Source organism: Pongo pygmaeus, chromosome 2 (assembly GCF_028885625.2).
Source record: "Pongo pygmaeus isolate AG05252 chromosome 2, NHGRI_mPonPyg2-v2.0_pri, whole genome shotgun sequence".
Classification (NCBI taxonomy): Eukaryota; Metazoa; Chordata; class Mammalia; order Primates; family Hominidae; genus Pongo; species Pongo pygmaeus.
Genome location: NC_085930.1, coordinates 67,940,716 through 67,948,984, shown reverse-complemented (window position 1 = coordinate 67,948,984; position 8,269 = coordinate 67,940,716).

Here is an 8,269-nt window from a genome sequence, read left to right as displayed (position 1 = left end):
CCCAGATACTCAGGAGGGTTATGTGGGAGGATCACTTCACTCCAGGAGCCAGAGGTTGCAGTGAGCCAAGGTCGCACCACCGCACTCCAGCCTGGGTGACAGAAAGAGGACCAGCATCAAATAAAAAATTAAATTTCACTTAAAAAAGAAAAAGAAAAAATTCTTCCTAGGGCTGAGCTGATCTCTCTCTCCCAATGGCTTCCTACTTCTAGCTCTCACAGAAAAGCAATACTCAGCCTCCCAGTTGTGTCTGACATGTTGTGGTTTGAAGAATAGTCCATCCCTAATGGCTGGTAAATGGTGGGGCCTACATTCAGCTGCTTGACTCTGGGAGAGGGTGCAGGCCTTGCCCATTTCACACATGACCTGACTAGTTCTGTTTTCCTTGTTGGAGCCACTTCAGAATTGTAAAGGCATCTCTCATTTCTCTAGAGTCTTCTTTCTCTAGGACAAACACTCTGAGTTTTTCAGCTGTTCCTTGCAGGACAGGATTCTGGGTTCTCACCATGTGGAATCTCTTCTCTGTTTGCTTCTTACCAGTTCAACAACGCCCCCCTGAAAGTAGGACTCTTGGAAATGAACCTCGTTGGGAGTAAAGCTGAACCTTCACCTCTCCTTTCCAGGATTCTACTCCATTCATACGGCCTCACACTGAAGTAATGTTTCTAGCAGCCACATCACTTTGTTACCCAACTGATCTAGTAGTAAGGTCTTCCCATCTCTTCACGTACAACTGGTTTATTGACTCTTAATGTAGGATTTTACATTTGTTTGTTGTTTATCTTGTTAGATCCAGCCAGTTGTTACAATCTTGTAGGAAGTTAACTGGATCCTGATTCTACATATAGCTAATTGACATTTCGGAGGGTTCTGCAATAACCATTTCCCTTCCTGACAGCATCCTAACGTCCTTTGGGGGACCTGTGTCTGTTCCCCTGTGGGCAGTTTTGGCCAGAAGGCAGTCCTAGGGCCCCCTACAGAAGCTGAGGAGTCTGGATCCTTCCTCTCACTTCCCCTTGTGAACTCGCTGGGAGCCTCCTTTGGCGATGTTGAGATTCCCTCCACAGGCTCAGAGCTGGCCCGGCTCCCTTCCTCAGTTTCTCCTGAGGAGGGCAGGTGTGTGAGTGCCTGACCTCCCAGTCCATGCAGGGCCATCTGGCTGCTTGCTGGCTGCCCTCTTTGGAACCAGGGGCCCCAATCCCATCGCGTTTCTAAACCACCAACCGGCAGGCGTTCTGAGATTCCAAACAAATGCAAGAGAGATTAGGATCCCTTTGGCTAGAGGCCAAGGTGAAAGCTGATCCTGTGGAAAGAGGAGACTGGCTGGGGTGGAGGTGAATGTAAGCGGGGAACACGAGGCGCGCAGGTGTGGATGGGGAGTATCTCAGCTCCAGATGGAGCTCCCAGCATCCTTCTGGAGACTCTGGGACAGTAGGGATAAATGGAAGGTGACTCCAAGTATACAAGAGATGGTCAATATCTCCCGTTTACCAAGCACTTGGTCTGCCAAAAACTATGCTACACACCATTATTCTTTTTAAGTTCTCATGACAACCCTAGGTGTTATGTTTTTCATTATACAGCTGGCAAGCTGAAGCTCAGAGAAGTTCAATAACTTGTTAAAGGTCATGCAGCAACTAAGGGGCCAAGCCACAGGCCCGACTTTAGAACTAGTGCTTTTTGTTTTGAGATGGAATCTTGCTTTTGTATTTTTAGTAGAGGCAGGGTTTCGCCATGTTGGTCAGGCTGGTCTCAAACTCTTGGCCTCAAGTGATCAGCCTGCCTCGCCCTCCCAAAGTGCTAGGATTACAGGCATGAGTCACCACGCCTGGCCAGAACCAGTGCTCTTAATAGTAATGACACCCTCCTGCCCCTCTGGAAGAAACTGAGAGAGGAAAGTGGGGGAGATGGAAACCCCAGGCCTTCCAGGCAGCCTCTACTGTGTTAGGAGTTAATTGAGTCCATGAAAATAGGCCCTCCAGTTTGGATCTCTGTTGACTTCAAACCAACAGAGCTGAAAGTTGTTGTGACTCCCCAAGGAAAGAGAGAGAAAGAAAAGGCAAAGAAGATGGGGCTGGCAATGATGAAATCTCCTGCTTAGACAAAGCCCAGGACAGTTGGTTGGCATTTTCGTTCTGGCTGGTTGCTCTGGCAGGCATGAGAAAATAAACAAAAGGGAGAACAGGTGGGAGAAAGTGCAGGCTGGTGAACCTTCTCTGTGCTCTGCCCACTGTCCTTAACTTTGAGGGCACAGGGAGTTATACTCTTTTACCAAACTGGCCAAATTCAGCCTGAAGGGTTCCTAGAGTCTTAACCTACTAATTCTCAGATTTTAGCTTCCACCAACACCAACTAAACAAACCTGATCTTTTTAAAGAGGTTTTTTGTTTGTTTTTTGAGACAGAGTCTCTCTCTTTCACCCAGGCTGGAGTGCAGTGGCACGATCTCAGCTCACTGTAACCTCCGCCTCCTGAGTTCAAGCCATTTTCCTGCCTCAGCCACCCGAGTAGCTGGGACTACAGGCATGCACCACCACGCCTGGCTGATTTTTATATTTTTAGCAGAGACGGGGTTTCACCATGTTGGCCAGGCCGGTCTCAAACTCCTGACCTCAAGTGATCTGCCTGCCTTGGCCTCCCAAAGTGCTGGGATTACAGGCATGAGCCACCACACCTGGCCAAGAGTTTTTTTTTGTTGTTTTTTTTTTGTGAAATCTGATGCCACTTTAAAATCAGCAGATCCTTACCCCATTCCCTTTCACTCTCAATTCCCACTTTCTGGAAGTAATTATTTTCAAGTCTTTCTGGTACTTCTGGTTATTTCTTCTGGTATTTATCCTATTTTCACATCAGATTTATGCTGCTAATGTTAATTATTTACAGTTTTGGGGGTTAATCTATTGACTACTATGAAGATAATACGAAAATGTAGCTCTTCTATTACTTTCCATATTTTTCTGTAGCTTTTTGATATCATTATTCTGCATTTACAATACTAGAACTGTGAAACAATTATTCAAGCTGATTCAAGAAGTGTACTGTGAGTATAATAATTCCCTCCCCAGACATTGTTTCTCCTGCAGTAAGTACTGCTTGGTTTTTCATTTGCTTAATTTTCCATGCATCTATCACTAATTCATTCCCCTTAATCTTTCCTTAAAGTGAAAAACAATCTGAAGATTTAATTTCCCATTCAGATAGCATTTTCAGAGATTCACAGAATTCTACAGAGACAACAAACAACATGGTTTCTTCGACAAATGAATGTCTTGAAAAAAAAAGGGAGGGAGGGAAAACTGTTACATAAGAGATTTAAGAGATATAGCAACCAAATGCCACGTGGGGGCCTCATTGGGAGCCTCAGTCAAATAAATCCACTGTGGAAAAGACATTTTAAGACAATTAGGGAAATACAAACACAGATTGAGTCTTAGGACATATTAAGGTATAAGCATGTTTGCATCGAGTGAAATAATGGCCTTGTGGGTTATATGTAAAAAATTCCGTATCTGTTATGATACCTACTACTTATGTGTGAAATGACATACTTGTGATTTACTTTGAAAATATCCAACATCCCTGCTCCCTCCCCTCCCACAAAAAAGTGATTTTGGGAGATACATTAAGAAATTCTGGGCCGGGGCAGTGGCTCACACCTGTAGTCCCAGCACTTTGGGAGGCCAAGTCAGGTGAATCACCTGAGGTCAGGAGTTCGAGACCAGCCTGGCCAACATGGTGAAACCCCTTCTCTACTAAAAATCAAAAAATTAGCCAGACACAGTGGTGCGCACCTGTAATCCCAGCTACTCGGGAGGCTGAGGCACGAGAATCGCTTGAACCCGGGAGGCAGAGGTTGCAGTGAGCCAAGATCGCGCCACTGCACTCCAGCCTGGATGACAGAGCAAGATTTTGTCTCAAAAAAAAAATTCTGGTAAAATAGTGATGATTACTTTATTATTATTTATTTATCGTTTTGAGACAGGGTCTCGCTCTATCTTGCAGGCTGCAGTGCAGTGGTGCAATGATGGCTCACTGCAGCCTTGACCTCCTGGGCTCACGCAATCCTCCCACCTCAGCCTCCTCAGTAGCTGGGACCACAGGCATGTGCCACCATGCCTGGCTGATTTTTTTTTTCATTTTCTTGTAGAGACGAGGCCTCACTATGTTGCCTAAGCTGGTCTGCAACTCCCGGGCTCAAGTGATCCTCCCGCTTCAGCCTCCCAAAGTACTTGGAATGCAGGAATGAGACATTGTGCCTAGCCTATTTTACTGTTTTAGAGACAGGGTCTCAATCGGTTGCCCAGGTTGGAGTGCAGTGGCACAGTCATGGCTCACTGTAATCTTCAACTTCTGGGCTCAAGCAACCACCCTCCTGCCTCAGGCTCCTGAGTAGCTGGGACTACAGGCACATGCCACCATACCCAGATAACTTTATTTTTTGTAGAGACAGGGTCTTGCTATGTTGCCAGGCCAGTCTGGAACTCCTGGCCTCAACCAATCCTCCCACCTCAGCCTCCTAAAGTGCAGGGATTACTGGCATGAGCCTCTGCACCTGGTCAGTACTTTATTCTTTTTACTGCTGAATAATACGCCATTGTATGGCTATACCATATTTCATTTATCCATCTGTTAGCTGATAGAAATTTGGGTTGTTTCCCACCTTGTGGCTACTATGAATAATGCTCTATGAATATTCATGTATACGTATTTGTGTAGACATGTTTTCTTTTTCTTTTTTCTTTTGAGACAGAGTCTTGCTTTGTTGCCCAGTCGGTAGCCCAGGCTGGAGTGCAGTGGTGTGATCTCGGCTCACTGCAACCTCTGGCTCCCAGGTTCAACCAGATCAGGTGAGCCAACGCACCTGATCTGGACATATTTTTTTTTTTTTTTTTTTTTTTGAGATGGAGTCTCGCCCTGTTGCCTAGACTGGAGTGCAATGGCATGATCCTGGCTCACTGCAACCTCCACCTCCCAGGTTCAAGCGATTCTCCTGCCTCAGCCTCCTGAGTAGCTGGGATTACAGGGGCACGCCATCACGCCCAGCTAATTTTTGTATTTTTAGTAGAGACGGGGTTTCACCATGTTGGTCAGGCTGGTCTCAAACTCCTGACCTCATGATCCGCCGGCCGTGGCCTCCCAAAGTGCTGGGATTACCGGCATGAGCCACTATGCCCGGCCAGTATGTTTTCACTTCTCTTGGGTATATATCTATTTAGGAGTGGAACTGCTGGGTCATATGGAAACTAAACTTTTGAGGACCTGCCAGACTTTTCCAAAGTAGCTGCACCATGTGATCCCCTTGTGACTGGTGGGGAGACTGAGGCCCAAAGAGGGAAATTGTCTCTGCAAAGCAACACAGTGAGTGTGAGAAAGCAGGAGCTAATCATGGACATGACTTCAATGCCGCGCCTTCTCCTCTGACCGCACTACCATCTCACTCTCACTCCAGTGCTCTCCATACCCACTTCTGCCCCTCCATTCCATTCCTTGCCCAGCAGCAAATCCCTTCACACCAGTCCCTACAAAGGCTTCCTGCTGCCACCATCAGGATGAATTTCCACCTCTGAGGGATGACTTATAAGCTCCTCTGCCATCTGGCCCTAGTGCTGCCTCCTCATTTTGTTTTCTGAAGCAGTTTTAGTGAGCTATAATTCGCACCCCACCCCATTCACCCATTTTAAGTGTACAATCCAAATGTTTATCAGTGTCCTTTCATATTCTACACTGCAGGGTCATGCAGGTCTTGCTTCAGTTCCATGAAAACACCAACATCTTTGCTTCTGAGACTTTGCACACACCGTTGCCTCTGTTTGGAACAGTCTGTATATTTTTTTCTAGCAAGTTCCTCATGATCTTTCACATCTTAGTTGAGATGTTTCTGCTGGGATCCTTCCCTGAGCATTCGGGTTGATTGAATGACCTGCAGGATGTTCCTACGGCCTCCCTAGGATGGTCCCTGTCACAGCATGTACTATAGTAGTCTGAGTTTTTTGTTGTTTTTTTTTTTGAGACGGAGTCTCACTCTATCGCCCAGGCTGGAGTGCAGTGGCACAATCTCCGCTCACTGCAAGCTCCGCCTCCTGGGTTCACGCCATTCTCCTGCCTCAGCCTCCAAAGTAGCTAGGCCTACAGGCACCTGCCACCACGCCTGGCTAATTTTTTGTATTTTTTAGTGGAGACGGGGTTTCACAGTGTTAGCCAGGTTGGTCTAGTAGTCTGAGTTTTTAAGGTCTGTGACTGTGTCTTGTTCACATGCAGTGCCTGGCAACACTCAACTCACTATTGGTTGAATGAACAGAAAGATCTGAAAATATCTAGCATGGCCCTGAGCACACTGTAGAAATCCTGCCAATGTTTGCAGACCGCAATTACCTCCAAGGACAGGGACACCACCTCCTGTTGGGAACATTCCAGATGGTTTGGATGATTAAAGGTAAGATATTTTTTGTTTGGTACCCATGCCACTTCTTCAGGCAACAGCATCCCAGTTTTCCTTTGGGGAATCACTCCTATTATACCTTCAGCTCTTATAGCTTATTTATGAGAACTAAGCAGTTCCTGGAATTTGCACTTGACCCAAGGCAGATTAGTTAAGATGCAATCCTAACTTTTGCTAGATTTTTTAAAAAGGGGTGCTTTCTTTTCACTAGGATTACTAATCTCGTGCCTCTATAAGAAAACTAACTGCCTAAGAAGTAGACTTGAGAAAGCAACTGAGTCCTGATGATATCATGAGAGGCCCTGGACCCAGCTGTCCCTGAAGCCAACCACCGGACATTTTAGTTATTGAGTCAATTTCCATTCCTTTTTAATTGCTTGAGTTCAGCTTGTCACCTGCAACTGCAATATTCCTAATCCAGTTAGTAACCCTCTTTCACATACACACATACCCATCACACACCTTACAGACCAAACAGAGGAATCAAGCTGACTTTTGTCCCTAAGCACGGGTTTACCTACTCACCTCAAATCTAAATTGTATTTTTCTGAGTTGTGTTGTGCAGCTGACTGTCAATATTTAGCTTTCCTTGTATGGTACTTTCTATACCAAGCTTGTCTGGCCTGAAGGCTGCATGCGGCCCAAGACAGCTTGGTATGGGACCCAACACAAATTCATAAACTTTCTTAAAACATTGTTTTTTGTTTGTTTTGTAGCTTATCAGCTATCGTTAGTGTTAGTGTATTTTATGTGTGGCCCAAGACAATTCTTCTTCCAGTGTGGCCCAGGGAGGCCAAAGGATTGGACACCCCTGTTCTATTCCATGATCAGCAAGTAGACATTTGCGGTGTCCTAAATGGTATCAGGTGATAAGTCAAGGTGGATGGAAGAGATGCAATTCTCATTTATAGCCTGGCCCAAATTGAACTCCAAGAAACACACACAATAAGCACTGCTCCCTAAGCCTGTGCGCTGTTCTGGAAAGAGCCTACCAAAACAACCTTGGCTTTTCCTTTTGACTCGCTGATGCCAAGGACAGGTCTGTGCATTTACTACTAGTACAATGGGACAGAAAAGTCTCACACACATTTTTTTATTTTTATTTTTTGAGATGGAGTTTCACTCTTGTTGCCCAGGCTGGAGTGCAGTGGCACGATCTCGGCTCACTGCAACCTCTGCCTCCCAGGTTCAAGTGATTCTCCTGCCTCAGCCTCCAGAGTAACTGGGATTACAGCTGCACACCACCACGCCTGGCTAATTTTTGTATATTTAGTAGAGACGGGGTTTCACCATGGTGACCAGGCTGGTCACACACATTTTAACCACCCATCTTTGCTACAAGGGAAAAAGGTCAAACCTTGTGTGGGTGAAGAGGCAGACTCAAATGCTCCCGATGCAGAGGAACGAGGCGAATACCACTCAGTCACCAATTACCATTTGCATGCTACCCAACCTGGACCTTTCCAGGGCATACTGGGCCACTCCCCACTTCCTTGGGGTGCAATGAATTGCAGACAGTTTAATCCATGGGCTTTTGCTGATTCTGTTTTCTCTGCTTGGAATGCCCTTCTACACAGAGGAAGCCTTTCAAGACCCAGGTCAAAGGTTAGCTCCCCTGTGAACACTTGTTCCTTTTCTATCTGGTATAAGCAGCCATTTTAACTATCGTTAAAGGTCAGGGTTTCTTAACTTGGGTCTGCGGGTCATTATGAATAAGCTTTAGAGGGACATGTCTGTGTCTATGCCCACATATATTACTCTGGAGGCCAGGGTCAGAGATTCCAGATTCTCAGATTCGGTGACCTCAAAAAAAGGTCTCTTTTAGCCAGGC